The 26,436-nt window shown below is 38.2% G+C and overlaps 1 protein-coding gene across 2 annotated transcripts in view; it reads left to right on the top strand.

The window, feature by feature from the left end:
• Positions 1-26,436, top strand: part of macf1a (microtubule actin crosslinking factor 1a) — a gene marked incomplete at its 5' end in the record, with an annotated part of 170,120 nt that overhangs the window by 22,115 nt on the left and 121,569 nt on the right. The window lies entirely within an intron of this gene.

Raw genomic sequence — 26,436 nt, forward strand, 5'->3', positions numbered from 1 at the left:
AAATCCTAGTGCGCAACTTGTCCACATAGTTTTGGTAATGGGTGATACCGCAAATCACACAACATGTTTATTTTAATAAGCAGACTGACTTAGATTTCCCATAAAGCCATTTCACTCTGTACCAACAAATGCCAGCAAACACCTAATTACAAACGGTGGCAGCAGGTTTTACAAGGCACAACTCACATTATTTTGTAAACATATCTGAATATTACTTGTCATTGCCTGTGTGGCTCCAGAGTTATGTCTTGATGATTTGGAACCATTTTTGTTTTTCAATTTTATTCTGAGCTAAAGAAAACCAGGAGTAAATATTAAGATATTAAGATTTTTATTTTATTTTAAAGTACTTGACTCCGTGCCTTCAATGCTAGACAAACAAGCTGAGTGTGATTTTTGATTTGGGAATTGTGGCTGATTGGACTAATATTTTGCTGCCAAAATGAGTGGGCTATATAGTGCAACAGTTAATGTTAATTTTTTCAATTCACATTCATTTTCTCCCTGGCAAATTTATTTTAACGAAATAAGTTAGAACTTATACGTTATCAAAACCTGCTATGCACTACAAGGTTGTTAATCGAATATTATTTTCATATTATTTTCATCAGTTCACATTATTTTGACTTATTTATTTAATAATCATCTTTATAAGTGAATTACTGGTGGAAAGACTAAATTACACATGATTCTGCAAAAATATCTCCACCAATCAGAGAATTGAAACAAGCAAATCACTCCAAAATAACTTTTTAGTGCCCACCCACTCCCATGAAACTCTGAAAATGATGCAAGTCAATCCTCCTGTGCTCTCAACCTACTTAAATATTGTGTATATATAACTAAATAAACCATAAATCATGCAATCAACAATTTTCTATCTGCCCATTGATTTAATTGAATTATGTCATTCACAATGCTTCATGGGAGATGGGTACATTTTGTCTTTTAGTCAGATTTTCAAATACTTTTTTGCTTCAAAATAAAGTTTTTATAATATTGTGATTCACTTTGTAGCTGGTTGGTTGGTTTCCTTTGAGAATAATTAATTGGAAAAATACTTTTGGCACAATGCCCCTGAAAAAGTGGACAGGCAGGCACATCTCTTTTCTGTCTCCTGTGCTTTAACAAAGACCATGTTTAGACAAGCTAGATCTGTGTGTCCTGTCCTGCCTCTGTCTGTGGCTGTCTGTAGTGATTGGCTGATTCAGAGTCTGGGGTCTTGATGCAGTAACTCCTGGTGGTGGAAGTGCAGACCAGTTCCACATCATTACATTACAGCACTGCAGATCACCTTAAACCACCCTTAAATCAATACTGGGAGTGAGGGGAAAGAACAAAGGCAGTAGAGAAGAGGAGGGAGGAGAAGGAAAAGGGTAGCGTTGTTTGTCAGTGGCTAATGAATGAAATCTTTCTCTGGATGGAGAGCTGAGAAGTCTTTATTTCTCTCTCTTGTTCTTGTGTTTTCATATTCACCAGGCCCTCTGCTGGTCTACACCGATCTGTCATCTCCTGCATGCTTGCTTTTTTAAACTTCCTGTTTTGGATTATGTAATGGCTCTGCATTTGTGTTTTTATATACACATTTTCCAATTTTTCCTGAACTTTATAATAAGCAGAAGCAGCTGTTCAATAAGGAGAGAAAGATGAATATATGATTGTATTTATTCTGCGATAATAGAGTATCAGTGGATTTTGTGGTCATGTACATGTATGAAAGTGTAATGATGTCAATCATGCCAGCCACTGGCACTAGACAGAGCAAGGAATGTTGAAATGTAAGAGGTGTGTCCAAATGGGGGGGATGATTGCAAATTACTGGAAAGGAAGACAAGGAGGGAAAAAGGAGATGAAATCCCTGAAATGACGTTTGTAAAATGTAATTGGTGGTTGCCTATGCACAAAGCAAAATTGACTGTGTTGTCAGGCCGTTGCTATGCAGTTACTAGGGTGTTTGGGTGATTTTTCTGGTTCATTATGTATTAAATCTTTTTTTTTTTTTTTTTGTCCGTTTCATTGGGAGTCAGGTAACAATAGTGTGTCTGTTTGCTTGAAAATGCAACAACAAGCCTTGTCGTTTGAGGCAACATTCCAGTGTTGTTATTGTTCACAAAAGCTGAAAAATTGTTTCTATTAATTGTAATAAATCTGAAATAAAATATAAATATTGGATGAAAAACATTAACAGAATTACTGAAATAAAATAAATGTAGGTTAAAGTACTAAAATTACTAAACTGAAATAAAAATAAATGAAACCTAAATAGAATTATAAAAAGTATACAATATGCTGACCTGGTTCAGTTACATTATATTGAATCTTAATTGAGTTTTTAAACAATGGCAGAGAAGTTCAAACGTGTCAAAAACGCCTTTGAACCAAGAGCTGTTCTGTCTGTCTATTTGCTCTGCACCTGCCAGTTTGAAGTGTTTATTTTAAACCACTTTCACTAGGATCTCTCTCTCTCTATCATGAGTGAGAGCTAGACACTCAGCCTTTACTCTGAGAGGCAGGTGTGATCAACGGCCCCCGTGACAAACACATCTTCATATCAATGTGTATGTAAGAGTCTTTTTGTGAGTAACTGCTCTAACCCTTCCCAGAGCTTTAATGGTCTCAGCGAGGTATGGATGTGGAGTAGAGAAACCAGACAGGTGCAATTAAAAGTAGATCCCTTGCTTAAATTAACGAGTGGAAGTGAAGTGTGTGGGTGTGAGGAGAGATTCAATACACTTAGTATTTTCTCTCAGCTGTCATCCTGGCCATCTCCTCTAGACAGTTGTTTCATAAAATGCATTGGCAGCATTTTAAGGGTGCCTCTGGATCGACATTCACAGGACTGTTTCGTATAGGTTTCTTCATCAGGGTGTGGACCATCATACTATGGTGTGATCGGACAGCAGAATGACAGCTGCTGAAGAGAGGAACAGGAGATAGAGAAAGGGGAATTCAGAGGATGGTAGCCATTAAAATCTGCTGAGATGGCTACACACAGTCTGGAGTGTTGAATGGAGATGAGGTCATGCGTGTCATCCAATCGGAGATTGATTTTTGAGGTTGCATTTGTGAGGTCGATGTGATCTGCTGCCCCACTGTTAATCAAACCTTCATTCTTGCGCATTAGCACCATGCTGTTAATCGTCTAAATGAAGCGTGGCCTGGCAGTCATGTGTGAGCAAAATAAGCCTATGTAGTCTTTGTTTCCTTTGTTTGTCATGGTGTAAATTTAATATGTGATTTTCTGTAAACAAAGGCATCATTTGAGCTTTAAGTCAAAATCGAACCTATACATTACCATTCAAAAGTCTGGGGTTAGAAAGATTTTGTGTGTGTGTGTAAAAATGTGTACTTTTTATTTAGCAATGATGCATTAAATTGATCTAAATTGACCCTAAAGACATTTGACTTTTTTTTTACAAAAGATTTCCATTTCAAATAAATGCTGTTCTTTTGAACGTAATATTAAACACTGGAGTAATGGCTGTGGAAAATTCATCTTAATAAATTACATTTTAAAATAGCAGCATCCTCTCAAAAAGTAGCAATAATAATAATAATTTATTTAATATTTTAATATTGCCCCATTAACGTTTGTTTCTCTTGCTGTTCTTCATGGTGAGTTTGTTGAGCAGGTGTCACCTGTTTGTTTCTGAGCAGGCAGCTGTGCAATTGAACTCCATGGATGACTGTGAACTATGTTGAGATCGCTGGTCTCCATGCATTCCTGTAGACCGCTGGCACTCCAGCTGCCCGCCGAGATTCTGTCACACTAAATGTCTCTTGTCTACTGCTTGTCTTGCTATATAAATCAACCTCTTTCTATCTTTATTTCTTCTTCCACCTTGCTTTACCTGTTTCTTGGTTTTTCTGTCATTCTCTCTCTTCCCATCTGTCTAGATCGTCCATTTTAGCGACATTTCGCATATTTCTTCTCTTTATAGCTACTCAGTCTTGACAGCATACAGAAATCCCTCAATCAGGTTTCTCTCCATCCCCAAGTGGCAGGACACATCTACTGATTTGTGGGGGCTTGTCAGGGCCTGTGCCGAGTATTTGGTCTGTTCTGACCCGTCGGTGCTTTGTTCTACCCCCTGCTGTCTGCAAAAATGGGTCAGTGTCTCCAATATGTCCCAGGTGTCTGAGTGGCAGACTTTGAATTGGTTATTGCACAGGAAATCACGGCTTATGTTACAGAGATCCTAAATAGCACCAGCAGCAGCCCAGACACACAGTTGTATGTATGGCGTGTGTGTGTGTGGAAGCTGTATTTCATAGTTCACTCTCAGTGGTTTTCATCATCGGCGGGCAGCTGTTCACATTCCAAAGGAACATACTGTTATATGTTTATGATATACTGTAGAAGTGTATTCATTTGTGTTGATTTGTTTAATTTGTTACTTCGGATGCTTAAATTTTTCATTTGCATTTGTTTTGTTTACAGTACAAAAATAAACCTAGGCTGGATATCAATTTTCATATTGATTCTAAAGAACAAAACCATCTTCTGTGTTGATGATATGAAGTACATACAAAGCCAGAATGCCATATTTGGTTCATATTATTATATTATAAACTAATAGAGAACCTCACAAATCAAGCCATTTGACTTTTCAGACACTTCATTACAAAACTGCAGTTGAATGAAAAACGTATTAGTTCATATTTATTATTAATTTATATTAAATGCTGTTAAGCTGAACTTTAGAGTGCTTTTTTTACTCACTTAAGTTGTACTTGGATACATCTTTTATCAGGGTTTTTCATGTGTCAATAATGGTCCACACACCGTAGAAAGTAGCCTACCCTACCCATGTGAACTGCGAGCCAATACTGTCAATAAATGTCAAAAGTATTATTGGTTATCAGGGTTTTTCCTGGGTCAAAAATGGTCTTCGGTGGTGGCTGACAGACATGGTCACCCATACACACACACGCACGCACAGTAAAAAAGTACCCTACCCACGTGATCTGCAAGCGCAATACTGACAATACATTTTAAATAAATTCAAAGAAAGTTTGTAACTTTTGCTTATCTTATTTTGATCCCACATGAAAAAATACTATAGTATATTATAGTAAAATTACTCTAGTAAGTACTATAGTGTTTTTGAACTGTACTATAGTAAATATACTACAGTAAATAAACAAAGTGTAGTAAATACTATAATATACTACAATATACTACAATTTACTGTATGAAAAAATACAATAGTATATTATAGTATATTATAATAAAATTACTATAGTGTTTTTGAACCATACTATAGTAATTTTACTATAATATACTATAATATACTATTGTATTTTTTCATGTGGGATACCTTGATGTTTGTTTTTGTTCCTCATTTTTACACTATTTACTGATAATTGTTTTGGTATATAATCATATCAATATTAAAAAGTAGTATTTAAAAAATGAACAAATAGCCTAATTTTCTGCCATATACAATTTCATAAAATGATCAGCTAGCTAACAACAACTTTGTTCTGGGTTCACCTCACTCCAGTCTAAACTAAGTGATTTATAGGCTATTTATTTTACTACACATTATGAACATAAATAAGCTGAAAGACTGTGGATAATTAAAACTAACTCTTACACCCACTCTTGCTAAATTGTGTAAGCACACTTGTGTTCTCAGTTCAGGTGTTCTGAGTAAATTTAAACTGATTCGTGAGTTCAGTGTTGGACAGATCAGTTGTTCTAACCAGTCGTTAAAATGATTCGGTTCAAAGGAGTCATTAGGTTGCGAATCGGACATTTAGTAGACGCGTTGTGTGTGAATCTCGTCTGTTAGAACATCGCGAAAGATTTGTCACAGAAAACACTTCATAACTGGACACGATTTGTTTCCTGTTTATTGAAAGTATGGTGTATGTCAGCTGGTCAGAGAATCAGTCAATGTTTTTTGAGCGCATTTCACACCCAGCGATAATGAAAGGAAAACATCGTCTGATAGCGCCACGTGCAACATGGATTCGGTCTTCCGACCTTTTGATTTTGATTAACGTAATATGTGAAATATTAGAAAGCTAAGAATGCTTATTTTGAAGACAGAGAGAGTGCGAGCGAGGGAGGAGCTCTGATCGTCTCTCTGTCACTCAGTTACAAGCGCAGCATCTATTCTACATCATTCATAAATCACAATAACTCATCAAATAAAGCTTTGGCGGGACAAAAATTTGTTTTGGCGGCCGCCAAAAAATTTTCAATGTAGGAAAAACCCTGGTTATGTTAAAGGTTGGTTATAATGGTGTTTTGAGTGGATTCTGATTAACTTAAACACATCTGATTGGCCACTGTGTTCACACGCTCAACAGATATGTCTGTGATTGGTTATAGGCCTGTCGCGATTGGTCGATACAATCTACTGCGTCGACGCTGTTAATTAGTCGACGTCAATATTTTTAGTCGACTGGGTAAGTTGGGTACGATATGAAATTGTATTAGTACCGGTACTTTGACAGCACTCTAATAAGAGCAGTATTTCTTAATTTGCGTCAATGTGTGATAGCAGGAGTGAGGACGTGTGTGTGAGCTCTGCTTCCACCATTCACTTAACAATGGAAGCAGAACAGTCAAATATATACGCGCAGCTCAGGAAAAAGAAAGCAACAGAAAAGTGCGGCGCTTGGATTATTGGGTTTGAATGGTAAAAAATATTTTAAAATGCACGTCCTGGCGAGTATTCGGGTAAACGCAGTCGGATATGTCTTTAGTGAATGTATACAGAGTTGAATGAGAAATCGGGTGTTAGAATGAATTTGGTCTGTGCAGCTCTTAAAAGGCCGGACCTAATATTCTGTGTGAAGCAGGGCAGGGCAGGAACCTGGCAGGAACATGCCGGCCAAGTACGTTTTTAGGGGTTTTTTTAACCCTAAAACAATGATAAAACAATGAATAGTAAGTTCTGTCATATTATTCAATTACTTCTACAGTTTTTTACTGTTTCAAGGGCTTGTTTACATTAATACTTTTTTATAGTACACTACTGAAGGCACGTTGCAAATTAAATGTTTTTAAGTTATTAAAATTATTGTGATAAATTAATTGATTGATTAATCGATAAATTAGTCGATAGATTAATCGATATAAAAATAGTCGTTAGTGGCAGCCCTAATTGGTTAAAATGAGCAATACTGCAAAAACATGTTGTAAATAGAAACCTTTGACGCTCTTCACTGAGTTCTTATACAGACACTCACTGCTAAAATATCACTAATATCGATTATTTCGATTATTAAAAAGATTATTTAAAAATATAGAGATTTGAAGTACTCTACAAGTGCACTAAGTGAATGCCACAGTGGATGCGTATTGATTTATTTCAATGTACCATAATTTGGGATTCTGCGTCTAATCAATAGGATGGATGGTATGTGAACATTTAGTAAGTTTTCCCCTCTTTTCTCACCCATTAACAAAACCATTGTGTGTGAGTGTGTGAGTGTGTGTGTGAGTGTGTGAGTGTGTGTGTGTGTGTGTGTGTGTGTGTGTGTGTGTGTGTGTGTGTGTGTGTGTGTGTGTGTGTGTGTGTGTGTGTGTGTGTGTGTGTGTGTGTGTGTGTGTGTGTGTGTGTGTGTGTGTGTGTGTGTGTGTGTGTGTGTGTGTGTGTGTGTGTGTGTGTGTGTGTGTGTGTGTGTGTGTGTGTGTGTGTGTGTGTGTGTGTGTGTGTGTGTGTGTGTGTGTGTGGCAGCTTGCATTAGTTCAGGACAGGTAAGCAAAATAAATCCTGAGTTGGGTAGTTGGTGGACAACAAGAGGTTTCAATTCCCATGTGAGCAGCCAAGCAAACCTGCCACTTCTGAATCAGCATGATCTGACCTGCTGAATGCTTACTTCAAAATGTACTTCTAAATAGACTCCTTCCTCATTAGATGCTACTACATTCCCTCCAGCACGGTGAGCGTGACCTACACATTTATGAAATATCAGTTCATCTGGATTGAAGACCATAAGAATGCATGCTGTCATGCAGGGCCCCTAATCCACAGCAATCTGCTCTGGGTGGGATTTGAGAAAACACTTGGCTGCTCGTTCAAAAGAGATTTCCCAAAATGCCTCTGAACAGCAGGTAGCCCGCTTAAAAAAAAGTGCTCATTCGGTCATGTCTAGAAGTGTTTTTTTATGTCACATTCTTTCCCATCTCTTGTCATGTAAGTGTGCTTTTTAGTGAAGCTTGATAAGACTATCATAGACATTTGGGTGGGCTCCACCTAAAATCTAGAATACCTTAGAAACCTTATAGCAACACAGAAAACAGCCCTTTTCTAATATTTTAGGCCAGCATCACTCATTTTTATACAGAAAATGTATGAGTCTAGTTTTCCATAAATTTTTATCTGTTTTATAAGATTCTTTTTTCTATTCACTCTCATTTCTCTGTTTTTCACTGTCTGTCTTTAGACATCTTATCGGCTTCATCACCACAATGTGCATGACCTACATTTAAGTGTGGCTGTATGCTCTCTCTCTATCTCTGTACCTCTCAGTCTTTCTCCATCTTTCACCCCATCCCCCCTTCTTCTCTTACTGGCCATGCCTTGCCTGTCAATAGATTCATGTCTCATGATGCTTCTTCACCAATGAGGTTTTATCATTCTTGCCTGTCTATTCTCAATTTTTTTGCTTCCATCTTCTTCTCTCTTTTTTTCTGCCCTTTATTTTTGTCGTCTTGTATGAGAGCGTTTAAAGCAGACCGCATCGGGTTTCTTTAATGAACACTTCTTTGTCTTTGAGGACATCTTGAGTATGTGTCTATGCATATTTAATGTATATTACACTCACTGTCCATGTCTCAAAGGGATGTTCTATCTAAGGTGTATATGTCAGAGAGGCTGATTGTGTTTTCATTTTGGACATTTGTGTATAGAATTAAAACCAAGCCTATTGTTCTGGTTGTTTGTCTTCAAGATCACAATCGCTTTATCACATGAATCTGGCACCATACTGTCCATGATCCACCGGTGTGATGGTCTGAACGCGTGTTAACCAGTTCTTACAAGTAGTGTTGACGCATCAAATGTACCTTTGAATTGCAGTGGAATGTGTGTGTGCAGAGCTGCATCCTTTGCTGGGGGAAGGGAGCGCTCCTCTACAGTAGCACTGATGCATTGTGGGAAATTAATTCCAGTTGTAGCAGAGAATATTAAAGTGTATCACACCACTACTCTTTCCCATGAGGTCTGACACCCTTGACATACTGACCTCTCAATATACCAAGCAGAAATTCTCTGATGGGTTCAGTGATGCAGAAAAGCTTGCCAAAATGGTTTGATAGGTTTTCTCCGTCTGAATTTTTAATTTTAGGTTGGTCAGCATCTAGACTACATCTTTGCAACACACAGTTTAACAAACAATAGTTCTATCTTGTGTGGAGGCTGTGGCTTTTCTTTCCAGACGGATGAGAGGCTATCAGTTGGCAAGAGTCCAAGCATGTTTGCATCATGTGTCTGTGTCCCTGTACAACCTTTAGCACCCTTCACTGTATGCTTTTGTTGTCATTTGCAATTGAATGTAGTGATTTTTGATTCATTGCTCTAACATCTTTCTTTTTCTGTCTTTCTTTCATGTTGATGCTGTGCTGTTGATGCTGTGCCTCTAAATTAGGTAAGACATATCTCTGATCCTACACAACACGCACACTCACGTTTACACCCCAAATGGTTTTGTGGGGAATGCAATTTCACTGAATTTGGTTGGTTTTTCTTTTGGTTTGTTTATAAATCACATTTGACCAATCCATTAGATTCACTTTGATAACTCACCAACAAAATTGTGCTTTGCAATCTGACACATCTTCAGTAAATGTAAATGGACCTTCATGTAGAGATCTTTTATGAACGATTGTTTTTACTGCTGGTTCATTCATTCATTCATTCATTCATTCATTCATTCATTCATTCATTCATTCATTCATTCATTCATTCATTCATTCTTTACTCTTTATTTTTTTTATTTTTTATAGCCTATTTACTTTTCACTGAGACCAGTGTTATATTATTTCCTGCATTTGGATGCAAAGCTTATATCATTATTAGTTGAGGCAGTGGCACAGCTTCAGTTGTTTACCTCACAGCTACCATTTGGGGGAAAATGCTTTATTTAATAATTCTAGAATATTTTTTTGCAGTGAATTTTTACATGGTTTTATACAATGGCAATTATTCCATATGCATATCACAAAACTTGTCTGTTTTTTGTTTATTCTGGTATTTACCCATTTAGTGTGTTGCTGTGCGACTTTATATTCTGAGGGAATTAGTACATTTCTTGAAGATAATATACTATAATATGCTAGTTTGAAGTTGGAATGAAACGGAAGTAGCGAGATCTTATCTTCCATTTTGTGGCGTACATCCAAGGGTAATCGGTTATTGGAAAAGACAAAATGTAAGGCAGGATTCTATCCAGATGTGGGCATTGCAATTAAAAAAGAAATGTGATCTTACAGTTGATTTTGAAGGGGTGAGGTTCAAGCTGACTGTTGTTTTCACCAACAAAAAATAAATAAATAATAATAATACAATTTAAATGGATCATTCACAAATTACAATATGATCTTTAACTTGTATTTACAAAACCAGATAAATACATTTTAATTTCATCCCAAACTTTAATACTATAACCCTACATAGAAAAACAATGTTTAAGCTCTGGTTAAATACAGTGTAAATGGAATTCCACTTTATCTTTATTTATATTTGTCCATCTCTCCATTTCACTCATCCATGGGCTGTTTATTTGCATCCAAGGTCTCTTTGATTATATGATGATTAATGCTTTTAGCTAATCACTGCTAAGTGCAGTCAGTCATTTAAATACTACATGAGATTTTCATTCTCACGGGCATTAGTGACTCCGGGGTGTGCTTATGTAAGAGTGCTTTTTAAAACCACATGTATTGTGAGAATGTTAAGATGTTTTGGCTGTGAATTCTTTGACTTTTTACAATTAGTTTTGTCTGGAAGAGCTCTGTTATGTTTTTGTCGGAAGTTCACATTACAAGGAAAGCGGAGTCCACATGTTTTTTTTTGTGTGTAGATTATGCCTCAAGTAAATGTAGTGTTGTTGTTTTGAAGTGAGATATAGATTTTTTTTTAAACTATTGAACTCTAGACAGAAGGTGAAAGCAAAGGCGGTTAGATCTTTCACTACCTTGTTTACCTTCCTTCCAAGATAAAAAGTAACTAAAGAGAGAGACTGCAGTCAGTTTTTAGATCCCCAGTTTGATGGAAGAAGAATGAAAGGAAAGCATTTTTAACTTTAAATGTAATTTTACTCTTAGAAATGTTATGCTATATAATGTTACTGCTCCATTCTTGAATTAAATTCTTCCGTGTGGGTCCTAGATATGCTCTCCATATATTGATAGAGCCAGAGAACATAATGACTACCATGAGATAGTGATAGGATTTGTTTATTCAAGCTGAACACACAGCCCAATATATTGATGCAAAAATTTCCTTTGCGATTTAAACACACGGAGCCTGAGTCACGCAGGGAGTGCAACACATGCTCGAGCTCTGGCAGTGACATCACCTGTCTTGTGGTCAAAGTACAGTTCCTCTATCCGGCTCTAAAACACGGCACTCTCTCAGAGCTACCAGACAGCCGGCTGGTACACACATGCAGTGACTTGAGAGCAAACTACAGCGGTTAATTAAACATTCAAGAGCAAGAAACAGGAAGTGAGCGACTGGATTTCCTTGCTGGCTATGGATTGGTGACTTGCTGGATTCCATGGAGCCTTTAGCTTTTCACAGTGGCCTCTCCCACTTCTTTGCCTTTTAAACAAACTTGGAACAACCTCTCAGGTCCTTTCAGTTTCTAACCTTCCATTTCTACCCTAAGAGTCCCTCTCTAGTTCCTTCAGTTTTGTCTTTTGTTCTTCATTGCCGTGGCGAAATGAGCGCCACGGCATCATATCGACAGTATCTTCAGGAACTCGAGGAAAAGAAAGGTTGGTTTCATTCAATATGGTTTTGATGCTGGTTGGTCGTTTGCCTTATACAAAATATTTCAAGTAGCTTAATGCTCTCAGTCTGTGCATGTGTTGTAGTTATTTGTAAAGTTAGCTCACACTGACACGCCATAAGCTGAAATCCTATGTTTCTGTGACTGACCCCATGAGCATGATAAGAGTTAAATTGATGGTAAACTGCAGGCAGGATTCAAATGAAGAGGTCGGCTGTTGTACATTAGCTTGTTAGCTCTGTAGTACCCATGCCTGTATACGGATGCTAAGAGCGGACACTAGTCCTTCGAGAAAAGGAGTTTATTTTTTGCTCCTGTTGACTGACTAGGGACGCAGTCGGTAGGGAGAAAATGTACCAATATTTGAATCAAGGCTATTGAGATCAAAGTAAACTCACCTCTTCACCTTCCCTTAGGCACTCCAAAGCATTTCAATATATTGCTATGGTAGCTTTAAGTTGGTCACTAGTTATTAGTGATTAACCATTTATTGAGCCATGACATTTGAGGTTGGTGTGGTAATTGATGCTTTGATTGCACGTCATTGGTCGGTGTCGTCCGTCAGATAATCCTCCCCACAATAATGGCTTAGTGGCTGAGTTTATGCAAGTGTATGTGTGTGTGTGTTTTGAACAGGGAGGGTGTATTCCTCGGTCAGCTGTGCTGAATGGTCATAATTTGTTTAAAGGGAGTAGTTCATCTTCAGGCTGTCTCTTTGTTGCTGTGATCACTTGACACAGAGATCAGCACCTATTTGTTTCGAGTGACACCCGTCATCTTGAACATTCCCTTCTTGGTTTTTTGCAGATGTCGCCAAAGAGTCACCTTCAATTTTTTATATTGTTAATTGAAGATGGTACGGTTTTTATTTCCTTTGTAATTCAATCCCAGATCATGGGGCCGACATTTGCACAGGCTTTTAGTGGATGGAATCAACCACAAGTGTGTTGACCATATGGAGCAACATGGGGTGGGTGGCGAGGGTATCCTAGTAATACCTAGACAGTAACACTATTGTTTAAGGCCTGCCAGGCCAATGCCAAAATAATGTTGAGAAGGTTCATTGTATATAAATGGCTGAAATAAGTTTTATCAGGTTAAGCTTCAAGGAGCCTATGTTTGAGGAAACTAATAGCCTTGTTGGTATCAGTAAAAGTCATATAAGGCCATTAAAGATAGTGGTGTGTTCTGTCTTTTGAACGATATTCTGTGTGTGTCCATACACTTTTGTGCAATGGAAAGGTTCCATGGATGTTAAAGGTTCTTTCTGGAACCAGAGATGCCAATAAATAACCTTTATTTTTTAGAGTGTAGTAGAATTAAGGTATAGATGTGGTTTGTTGTTTCGCTGGATGATGTTACACGTTGGAGCACCTGGACAGTGTTTGAAGACAGATGGTAGATGAATGAGTGTAGTTTAAAACAGCAGGTATGTGCGTCTGGTAGTGTTTGTCTCTTGAAATCTGGTCACTGTGGCTTGACTTGCTGTGCCGTCTCCCCCCAGAACTATAATCCACCTAACCCTGATTAGGCTCAATCCCCCTCAACACTGGCTCAGACTCTGCAAGCTCACCACCAAGCCGCAGACAGTCCATCCTCTAACACACGTTTCTCACTGAGGTCTTTACTGTTGTGCCCTTAAGGCTTCTCCAAGGCCTAAAAAACAGATTGCATTCTTCAACTGAGATTTAGGCAGTAGTAGTACACTTGAGTCATCCATACTCGTACAGCATTTATTCATCAAAATACATGCCCCACCTCTCACATGTACATTCAGACAGCTGGTAGAGAATAATAGCTTTGCACTATCCAACTCCCCATCTGTGCAAACATACGATTTATTACATACTGCTATAAAGCTGTTCCATAAATGTCAACATGAGCCTTAGGTGCTCACACACTACAGACATAATGTTTGAAGAATAGGAATGTGAAATATCTGTTTTGAGGATGGGAAAGGTTCGGAGTGGTTTGAAATCTGGTTGATGCAGAGAATTGGAATTTGGGTTTTTTTTTTTTTTTTTGTAATTTCTATTAATTTATTCAGAAATAAGGTTTATTCATCAAGGTGATGCACCTGTCCTGTGAATAAATTATAATTGAAAAAATATATAATTAGTAAAGACCTAGGGTAGATTATTTATTTTTAAAGATTTTTAGCATTAATTCTTAATCTAGATTTTTTATTTTCTTTATCATGGACACTGTTATTTGTCATTGACCCATTTCTGAAAATGCAACTGTTCCTGTCTCTTTATAATTCCCATTTGTCAATACCTATATCAGAGTGAGTTAAAAAACTTTAATAAAGTTAAAGTTAAAAGTAAAAGTTAATTTTTGTTTTTTAAAAACTTTTGGTTGAATGACACTTTTGTCACTTTCACCTTCATGTGGGCAGAACAGTCAAATTGCGAAATGGCATTTCAGGGGATTATTTCCTGTTTCTGTTTAACTATTAAGGGTTTTTCAGGGCATGATGCCGATATCTATATTTGGAAAAAAAACCTTTGGGTAGCTAATTGACTAATGCAAATCATCTCAAAATAGCAAACATTGGTTGATATACCATTTCCATTGATGTGAGCCAACCTGTAACGTTTTTAATTCGGTTACTACTTGACCTCATATCACATCCTGCTACCACCTTCTCATTATTCAGTATTTCTATTGTCTCACGCAAGTCTGTCACGCATGCAGAGTCTACAGAAAGTGCTGGCTGTAATTGCAGGCTTCCTGACTGTTTCAAGTAAACCCCTTTTGCCCAGAGTGCTCTGGTGTTACTGATCAGCTAACTATTAGCCCTGATGTGTTTCCTACCCTTGATTATATCATCACATACCATAACGAGCCTCTGATCTGCCGCCAGACCTCACGGCCAAGCAAATTTACTCACACAACCTCCCTGCCACTGTCACTTGCTCTATGCCGGAGTGCCTGGCCTGGATCATGTTAGTTACATTTAAGAGTTGTAAAATAGCAGGTAATTTGATTTAACGGATACGCAGCTGGTGGCTGAGGAATGATTTCCTGGTCATCTCTCACTGACTAATTCTACATTGTTACAGTTCAGGTTTTTCCCTCTTTTTTTTTTGCCCATAGGGCAAAGTTCAGACTTGTTTGTTTGCTTGTGTGTGCATGCTTGTATGTGTGTGTTTGTCAGTGAGAGTTCATATATGGACTTTATTTGCTTAATTGAAATATAAAAAATAACAGGTGTCAGTTATGAATAATATTAAACCTAGATTCAATTTGATGTTTTACAACAAATTTGGCTTCGATCCAGCAGATTGTGCTTCCAGTTTCATTTGGCATTCATCTCTATACTCCAGTTTTAATGGCTTTTTAATCAGTTTTCCCCATTTTGGTGGAGGCTCTCTGTTCACCGAAAAGTGCTAAATATACATAATGATTTTTTTGTGATTTATTATTTACTTGATCAACTATTGTTGTTGCAGCCCTAGCGGGGATGTACATACTGTAAGGCACGAAGGAGTCCTCTAGTGTGGTAGCGCGCACAGGCCGGGGCAGTGACAGAGATAAGCACTCAGCATATCTCCTGTGTGCCAGCTGGGTGTGGCAGACCCTGATGAGAAACCAACTTCAAAACAGCTAAAAAACTGCTGGTGAAATGATGCCATGGTAAAAACGTTATTAAACAGTCCTGTCATGCCCTCTGTGGGCATGTCCTACATTTGGCTTAACTGTACAGTTCAGGGCTGATTCTGTTGCCCTGTTGTATTGATGTTCTTTAAGTTGATCTCTTTTAAAGTGCGTTTTTCATTACCTTTCTCATATATCAAATCATTCGCTGTGTAATTAAGATGGATCGATAACTAACAAATTATGGCTTTGGTAGAGGATACCAGTCTCTGGTGCGTCAGTATTGATACCTTAGGCAACAATTAAACAGCCCCCTTGATTTAATAGATTCAGTGTTCATTTGAGATTGAGATTTCAAACATTTTAATGCATAAAGTATTTTAAAAAAATTGTCTGACATCATATGAAGTTACTTTTAAATTACTTTTAATTTTGACTTTTAATACAAACATCAATGTGGATTTGATTTATGTACACATAGACTACCGTTCAAAAGTTTGGGGTCAGATTTTTTTAAAAAGAGATTAATGCCTTTAATTATAAATGTGAAATAAATTGATCAAAAGCGAACATAAAAATTTGACACTAAAAACTGGAGAAATGGATGCTGAAAATTCAGCTTTGTCATCACAAGAATCATTTACACTTTTTAAAATATGTAAATAGAAAAGTTATTTTAAATTGTAATAACATTTCACATTATTACTACTTTTACTCAACTTTTGATGGGCAGCCTTGATGGGCATATTTTTAAAACATTAAAAAATATGACCAACCCCAAGATTTTGAACAATAGTATATAAATTACAAAATGAAACCGTTTCGTCAAATTGTCAATTTAACAAGGCGGTAGTTTATACACTACTTTTTTGACGAGGTAATGTAGTTTTCATATGTCATACTGTGTGGACTACCGAACTGCCCTCAAAAGCAGTAGCCTACAATGTAACATGGGTCAGGTACAAAATCATGATGTCATACCATGCCTCTGTGCCTTTTATTACCAGTATAGTGCACTACTCTGTTATAAAATATCTTGTCGTATAGCGGTGAGCAACACTCTCTTAAAGTTCCACAGCCAAGTTATATGACTGGTTGCTGTCTCCATAATCACAGAGGATAATTAGAGAGTAATTATGGCTGTAGAGATTGTGGTAGGAAGATCTATTGTTTCAGGTTTGTGATATGCATATGAGTGTGTTGTGTTTTGTGTAGGAGTTCTCAACAGTCCCCTGGGCCTTGCTCATTTTCATACTGCAACTCTGTTCCTCCCCTACTGACTCAAATGAGACATTAGTGTGAGTGACTCCTCACGCGAACGCTTTGTCTTTCCGCCAGTCCTCCCATGTTTCAGCTCTCAGGGGCTTTAGTTTCAAAACCTGTCATTTCCTTTTCATACCAGTCTTTGTTTTTAGATGCATTTTTTAAAATTATAGATCAGTTCTGCTTGATTGGATTGGAGAAGATTTAGGCTTGTTGCACGTGTTTTGGCTGCTTTGACATTCCATATTCACAATGGTGTACACTGTTCCTAATCATAATTCATTTTTGTTCAGTTTTCCTTAAATTGATCAGATATAATAATTTGAGGTCACCTGATAGACGTTATCTTGCATGTTGTTGTGGCTTATGTATTTAATAACCTTCCAAGGCAGCTAATTTCATATCAGTTTTTTCATCAATAAAAACATGTTTATAACACCAACACACATTTGACCTTCTGGCTTACATAGTTTTCTGTTTCTGTCCCTCATGTTGATTCACTACCTTGACATCTGCTCTCTGTATCTCAAACTAAACCACTTATCCGATACCGGTAGATTAGATTTTTATTGTTGATCTACAATTAACTTTCTCAGGCTTTCATTATGTTGGGTGATTGATTAGTTCGTACTGCCTTCTTATTACCTGTGCTATTATATTTTCTTGGCAGTTGATTTGTCATCAAAACAATCAAATCGGACATTTAACTTACTTGTTTGTTTTCATTTCTAGCATTCAATTTAAGCACCTCTTTAACCTTGAGTGAAAATGTGAGTGGTCTCTGTGCAGAACTACTGGCACAACAATAAGGTGTAGTTGTGGATGGTTGCTAAGGTATCCTGAGCCTTTTCAGCTTCAGAAAAACCCCTAACCATAAGTATACGCAATAAGGATGACACACATTGCACCTTCAGTCTAAATTTAAATGTAACCATTGAGCTTAGTTGCATTGTGCAGCCATTGATGCACAAAGATAGCGAAGTGGGTCTAGATGGTAAAGCACCTTTCATTTGAAGAGGAGCAAAAGACTGATGATCATCAGTCACCAATCCATCATCCTTCCCTTCTTGTCAAGCTAGAAGTATAGCTTTGGATAGCAGCTTTATCTTGGGAATGATAATACTTGTGCTATTATAAAACCTAGGCAGCATTGTAAGGTATCATTGTCCATTTTAAAAATGCTTTTTTGTTGTTGTTTGAGCTCATATTTTTTTAACAAAGTGTTATCAAACTCGATTTTCTGGTGAAATTTGCCAGACTTCTCCAGCCATTTAGCCCACTTAAACCCTACCCCCTTTTCTTAAAATCGACCTTAAGCTCGCGTTCAGATCTGCCTCCATCCAATCAACAACCGATGGAAAGAACTAGTCCCTTCATTTCACTGTCACAATACAGGAGATTTGTCGCTACTTCAATTGCTTCACAACCTAAAAAACGCTTGGATGTCTCACTCCCTTTGATTTCTGGAGCGCTCTTCTTGCAGCAGCGTGGGAAAGATTTTATTACTTGGGACCATCCCAGTAAATCATTGCAGAAATTCCTTGCCAGTGGGTTTATTTTGTTTGATTGTGTGTAAAAAGGGAGTGAAAGAAAGTGGCAAATGTGACTAAAATATACTGAGAGTGAACATTAAACCAGGAAATCGTGCTGCGTAAGAGACGAGTTGTTAAATATTGACTATTTCTTGTACTGTAAACAGGTGGATAAACCTGAGGACACCTTACGTTGGCCTCCTGAAGGCATTGCCTGAGAGTGAGAGTGAGAGTGAGAGTGAGAGTGAGTGTGAGTGAGTGAGTGTGAGTGAGTGTGAGTGAGTGTGAGTGAGTGTGAGTGAGTGAGTGAGTGAGTGAGTGAGTGTGAGTGAGTGAGTGTGAGTGAGTGTGAGTGAGTGTGAGTGAGTGTGAGTGAGTGTGAGAGAGTGTGAGAGAGTGTGAGAGAGTGTGAGAGAGTGTGAGAGAGTGTGAGAGAGTGTGAGAGAGTGTGAGAGAGTGTGAGAGAGTGTGAGAGAGTGTGAGAGAGTGTGAGCTTTACATTCATGGATATTTGTTTGTTTCTGTACTGGCTGTGGCCTGTTGATCAGATGAATGGATGCTGGGGCCCCATGCTTCTCTCTTTCAGTTTCCCTCTTATGGCCCCGATATCTCACTTAATTCTCTTTTCTCACACCATTTTCTCCTCTCCTCTTCTGGCATTCAATTAAAAAACCTATTTAACCTTGATTTCTTTTTTCAATAAAATGTGTGGTGTCTGCGCAAAACTCACTGGCACAACAATAAGGTGTTGTGGGTGCTTGCTAAGGTATCCTGAGTGGTTTTAGTTTCAGAAAAAACCCTAACCTTTAAAGGATTAGTTCACTTCAAAATGAAAATTTCCAATGAAAATTTCAAAATGAAAAGTTTTTTTAATATTTCTCCACATCATTTTTTTCAATTGCAACCAATGGGCTGAAGGTCCAAATCAATGTAGTTTCAAAGGGCTTCGAAGCTAGATATTTTTCTTACACAAACGCATCGCTTCGCTTCAGAAGGCCCCCCGGAGCCGTGTGGAGCAGTTATATAATGGATGGAAGCACTTTTATGGACTTCAAAAACAAAACAACAATTCACTGCCGTTATAAAGCTCGGAAAAGCCAGGACTTTTTAAATATAACTCCGATTTTATTCATCTGAAAGAAGAATGTTACCTAGGATGACTAAAAATCATGGGCTAATTTTCATTTTTGGGTGAACTAACCCTTAAAGTATGTGCAATAATTTCTCCTCACCTCTTCTCAGTTAAATATTTTTCATCAGAACTTTTGCAATGATCATAATGGATGATTTAATTTTGATACTGACCGTACATACAATTAAAACACTTGTTCTTAGCTTCTATAATCTTGGTCTTTTCCCCTCTTTGCCCTCCATCTCTCCTGTCCTTTGTAGTTAGGCAATGTGGTACACTTCAAACAAGCCGAAGCCCTCGAGGGTCCAGTCTTTCTCAGTGAGGCTTTGGGCTTTAGGCCTAGAGTGGCTCGTTAAAAACGGATTACCTTTCCTTAATGAAGCAGCTGTGATCGGACTCATTAACAAGGAGACTGGTCATTTGATGCATTGTCGATTTAAGAAAACGTGCATTTATACTGTTTGACAACATTTAGACCTCCTTACCATTTACAATTTTTTCTTTTAAGGAAAATCCGCTGAGTTTGAATAGTGTTGTCCATCCTAATGGAACCCCATGAGCATGACTAACATCATACACACACAGACACACATGCTGATGGACACAAGGCCTTTCTTCTCGTTGAAGTGGACGCTCTTGGTGGCCCTTTCCCATGGTACAGTGCATGACTGGCTGCACTGAGCACACACAAAGCTTAGCTGTGAATCTCTTCATGCTAAATGCCTCCCGCTCTGCACCATTCCACATCCCAGTGAAACCCGTCTCAAACACAGCATTCTGTTTGGGAATAGCACAAGTTCCTGCATACTTGAATGTGTCGGCAATGATCAATCATGAACACCATAATTGCATGACTTGATTTCATTTTTCTTTTTGCAATCTGATTTGGGACATCCGTAAAGGCCAAAGTATACTTAAGTTTTGACACAAACACTTTCCGTATAAGTACAGCTGAACGCATAGCCTTTCCCCAGATTTCCCCATTTGATACCTTGCGTAAACACTGGCTCTCGACACATGCTCAGTAGAAAGACCGGTGTCTGTGCCATTTCTCTCCAGAAGTCATCTGTTTCTTTCTGAACTGTGAAACAGCTGGCCAGGGAAGTGTTGCCACTTTGTGGACAAATACATTTTTTGCAAAAAATTAATGGCAACCTGTGAGCTGATCGTACATGCTGTGGCTGTATTGTATGCGCATACTATGCTGATTAAATTTGCTTCACATATATGTGTACACAAAAACTGGGGCATATTTTGGGCTTAATACATACCCCTAATTTCAGTATTATCTCTTCAAATTTTGCCCATATTTTTTCCTTTAGCCATATTTATGGCAGCAAACAACATTCTCAGTCTCAAACAACTGTGTCACCTTCACTACAAAGTTGAGGTCAATGATTGTCAACTTTCCGAAGTTCCCTAAATCGCAGGAGATGTCTCTTTTGAAAATAGTGGTCTTTTATTGAGGGGTCGAGTGGGTGACAGAGGGCAAGGACGATACCTAATTTACGGGTTGCCATGGTGATGACAGGAGCCGGGGGGAAAATGGAGGTGATGGCAACGTTCTTTCTTTCTTTGTTGTATTTGTGTATCCTCCCTACATTCCACCCCTTCTTTTTATCCTTTCTGTCTTTCTTTCTTTCTGCAGTCTCTGTCCTTTCCCATCCCTGACCTCTTCTTGAAATTTGTCTCTCTCACGACCTTCTTTCTCTCCGTATCCCTTCCCCCACTCCCCCCTTCAGTTCTTTTCCCACTATTAACCTGTGATTAAGTAAGCCTGTCGTCAGCTCTGGAGGTTTTGGCTCCTGGGTGAAAGAGAGGGATGAGAGACTTGCGCTCTTTCGCCACAGAGGTGTGAGAGTAAATCTTGTCTTTATTTCCCCACCTCAGTATGGACTGTCTCTCTGTGTTTGCCTAACGACTCTGTGCTTCACTTCCTGGCTGCTGTAGCAAAGTGGCTCAATAAAAATGGCCTTTTAAAACAGCATTGAAGTGAATCCAGGCAGCTCAGCTATCGGCTCTGACGCAGCCATGGTGTCAGTGTCCACACAAACAGTCAGCTCGTCTCTTTGGGTTCACTGACCTCATGGTAGATGAACTTTAAAGACGAACTGTGTGTTGACAGTTAATGAAAGGGTGACCCCTCAAACTGACGCTGTGATGGTTAGCTAGGTGAATTTATGGTGGTCCATTCGCATTTGTCTAAGAGGCCCTATCCTGGCATGAGCTTAGTTTGTATCTGTCAGCATCAGCACTGCATGGTCCACCTGGTGGTCACACTGGGATTTCTTTCTCATTTAAAAAAAAAAAAAATGTCCCTCACCTGTTTCATGTCCAGTTTGGCTGCTTGACCCCTTTAGAGTAATGCTTTGAATATTCTCTTTCCTATAAAATCTAAAAAAAAAAAAAAAAAAATTATATATATGATATACAATTTGCTCAAACTATATAAGATATTGTTTGAGCAAATAGGTCAACCACTTTCGTTGACCCTTTGCTCACCATATACCATTTGTTTTATTGGAAAATCTTGTTTTAAGCACAGATAAACCATATCTTACATGTATTATAGAGCATACCATGTCATCAGAATAATTGTCCCAGTAAAGGTTCCACAGGGCTGCTTCATTCATGCAATATTTAGTATACTCAGACTGTCTGCACAAAATGTTTTTGTAGATGGTCTGAGACAGTGAGATTAAACCTGCGGTAAGCTTTGCCTCTGTACCGTGTCAATTGTATTTGTTTGTGTAGAAGCATGTGTGTTGTCTGCTGTGTGTGACTGTGTGTGTAGTATTTTTAGATCAACCCTTGTCTTAAGTCATTCTGCAGCTCAGTTTGATGTAATCTTTTAATGGCACCTGCAGGCATATTTAAACAGGGATGGGTTACACGTGTTAAGCGCTGTCCATTCACCTTGTCAAGACATGCAGGCTCTACCTGTTACTCTGCAGCAAGTCAGTCAGTATCGAGAACTTTATGCGCGGAACTTTAAAATGTGGAAATTAGGATTAGGTCTTTAAATTCGAGGTCTTGTGGTTTTTCCTGTTACATGTACACATTTCTGCAGTTCCATTATGAGCACGAGTTTAATGTGAGTTTCGGTGTTGCTTCACCTGTGCCATGTTTGGCAAATTACTGACATCTGTCGTCATTATCAGGCGGGTGAAAAGTAACAGATCTGAGACCAGTTGAGAGCAGTGATGTCACTTGTTAATGCTGCCTTCACATGCTATCGGAATTATCGTAAATACAAGTTTCCTAGTTAAAAATTGCACATGAACGCTCACTTCACTCACTTCAATGCAACAAGCTCGTAATCATGACTTCAGAAGGGGGAATTACGAAATTTCCGATAGCACGTGAAGGCAGCATTAGTGGGCATTAGAAGTGACAGTGCAGCTTTTGCCTTAATAATGAGAGAGTTGGGCCATGTGTCTTCACATGCTTGACTGTTACCACACTGCCCCCTATCATCGTTTCTTAGTATTACATTGAACTGCCAGCATTATGAGCATTATTTATTAGCTAATTTTGTGTATTTAGAGGTTTATGTTCAGTCATTCTTCAAATTGCTAAGAAAAATTGCTTTCATGTTTGGGAAATTAATCAAAAAGGGGACCAGAAATAAAGATTCTGTCATTATTTACTCACCGGAATGTTCTTTCAGATCAAGAATAGGTGAACCACTAAATTGTTTGTCAAGTCAAATTTATTTGTATGACTCTTTTCACGGTTTCAAAACTGCTATACAGAAAATCATGATGCTAATGTTTATATTCAGATTGGGCTATGTTATAGTTCACATTTTGAAAAGGTACATTTTGCTGTATAGTATTTATTGCTTTTCGTGAGTAATACCGTAGGTATATTTGGTAAAGTTGGATTTACTTATACTGATAAACTGCTGTTACAGGAAAATGATTCTGGCTGTGACATAACTCTCTGTTTTGAGCCATAGTGTTCTTGAATGTGCTTTATCACAGGGGTTTTTCTTCCGCCTGTCTCCCTACGCCCTGCCTTTTGTTTGCGGTCAGCACATTTCCTGTGACCTTGTGTTTGATTTGAAGGAGAAACTCAGAAACACCAGAAATGGTGATGACATATTGTAGTGCAAGAACACCAAATTATATTTTGGGTTACAGTGTGTGTGTGTGTGTGTGTGTGTGTGTGTGTGTGTGGTGGGGTGACCTTGTCAGTTTGCTCGCTGAATTTGGAGATTTCCATGTTTTCCTCTCTGTCTCCATGTTTTCTGTCCCTTTCCCTACAGCTTACCTGTGAGAGTCATGTGTCACATACTGTTTGTCCTGTAGATGTGCACCGTGCGCTGTGCAAACAGACTTTATTGTTTTTCTTCTGTCCTTCCAGTAGCATTTGAGCCGGACCTTCAGGAACACCCGTGATCTTATGATCCGGGCTTTCCATGTCATTTGCTGCTGTCGTCTTATTAGCATTCATTCGACCTTTGTGTGTGTCTGCACAGAGAGATCATGTTTCTGTATTGAAGTATGTAATGTAATTATGACTGGGTCTCTCTCGTCTACCACTGTCCTCCTTTTATTCTTCCGGTGCTCCTCTGTAGGACTCAAGACCAGTGTGGCACACAGGTGTCGCTCCCATGGCTCTCAGCCCTGCCCTGCTTCATACCACAGTCATTTTATAATTTGTTAATTTACTTAATTTTTATTTCGGTTTTAGTAATTTTTAATACAGCTTAAAATTATTTTATTTTAGTTTGTTTCCAAGGCAGCATTTCTATTACATTTTTAATTGGACATTTTTGATTTCATCGTGGAAGTTTTTATTTTACAGTTTTAGAGTACAATTGTAATTTTACTTCAATTAATAAAAAACTACACCGATAACGCATAGTAGTTTTAAACTGTAGCCACTATAAAAGTCCATATTTAACATGTATTTTGGATGTTTTCATGACAGTTCAAAGAAATACAAACAGAGGGTCGTGAGCCAAATTTTGGGGAAATGTTGTTTATTGCAAAACCAAACCAAAAAAAATAAAGGGATAGTTCACCCAAAAATGAAAATTAGACCATGATTTACTCACCCTCAAGCCATCCTAGGTGTATATGACTTCCTTCTTTCAGCCAAATACAATCAAAGTTATATTAAAAATATCCTGGCTCTTCCAAGCTTTATAATGGGAAGTGAGGAAAGCGCCAAAAAGCACAATTATCCATCATAAAAGTAATCCATATGGCTCCAGGGGGTTAATAAAGGCGCTCTGAAGCGAAGCGATGCATTTTTGTATGTAAAAAAAATATCCAATTATAACTGTATACACTATAATTACTTGCTTCCGCTAATTATGGCGGAAGAGAGACCTCTGACCTGACGTATGGGTATGTAGCGTAAGCTTAGGTGAGAGTAGAGTCCTCTTAAGTTTCAAACAAATAGGGCTGGGCACCAAACTCAAGCTCCTCTTAACATTTCTCTTTAAAAATCTCAATTTAGACTTCTAATTTATGACCAGTGTTTAGTTTTGTTCTATCCTCTGTGCTTCTGCATTCGTCCATGTGTCGGGCTAGACTCACGTACGGCCGTTACTGGAAGCCAGTGATGATGCTTTATAAAGTTATAAATATGGATATTTTTCTCACACAAAAAAAAACATATTGCTTGACTTCAGAAGACCTTTATTAAACCCCTGGAGCCATATGGATTACTTTTATGATGGATGAATGCACTTTTTGGAGCTTCAAAAACTTGGAAGAGCCAGGATTTTTTTTTTATATAACTCTTTGATTTTGGCTGAAAGAAGAAATTTATATACACCTAGGGTGGCTTGAGGGTGAGTAAATTATAAGATAATTTTCATATTTTCATGAAATTTACAACATTTTTTGTTTTTTTTTGTTTAAATATGACCCGGGAATTTTTATTGTTGTTGTGAGATTAGCCTGGCAACTTGCAAGTTTTAAAACATTGTGACCTTTAAGATTATGTCTTTAAATGTATGTTTCCTTTCTTCTGTTTTAATTTTAAAGTAGGTCTTGTTGTCACGCTTGTAACCAGCATGTAAACCCCAGAGCCCGTGTGGTTTAACACTGCTGCCGCAGATTTGCAGCTGTTACTAATTTTTTTATGACACTCACCCTCAGCCGCTTTCTTTATCTCTTCCTGTCACGCTATACCTTTTCTTTTTTAAAGTCCCTTTTTCTCGGGTGTTTCACCTTTTCACTTTTTTAATACATGATAGACCGCAGAGGATGATGAGACGATGGCTGGCAAATGGTTATCTGTGATTTGACAGACTTATAGCACTGGTAAAAGATGATGGATTGTGCCCCACATGGGCACATGACATCGTATGATATGTTCCAGTGAATCAGGTTGCTAATGTGCCCACCTGTCACCGCAAAACCACAACGATTCTGATGATAGCTTCATGCCGTTGCACACATCTTTAGGCACACCCAAAATGACATGCATTTGGAGTCATATCACCATCTGTGCTCCGTGTAAGGTCATCTGAAAAACTTCTATTTACAGGAAAGGGACTTACAGAAAGACCCCCAGGGTGCTTTGATTCTGCACTTAGTCATGCTGAATCACTGCACTATGATCACATACAGCATTTCAGTGAACAAACAAGGCAGTTGATGTCAGAACAACTCACCATGCACAGTTTGCTCTCATGTCATTCACACATTCAGTGAATGTAACTCACCCCGAATGAGATCACGGGAACAGCCACCACACACCCATCAACACTATTTGCCTCTTCCCCCTCAGACAAGTGCAGCGCTCACAGAGGATGCTCTCCGTAGAAGGTCTCGTGTAAATATGGAAGAGAGCAGCAGCTCTTACTCATAGCAACAGAGATACACACACATAAACAGACACATCCACGTCGCATGAACATGCGCCAATGTAGATGCAATGTCTCGTACAGGAAGGATAAGCTGCCAGCCA

This window comes from Gobio gobio (assembly GCF_949357685.1).
Source record: "Gobio gobio genome assembly, chromosome: 11".
Classification (NCBI taxonomy): domain Eukaryota; kingdom Metazoa; phylum Chordata; class Actinopteri; order Cypriniformes; family Gobionidae; genus Gobio; species Gobio gobio.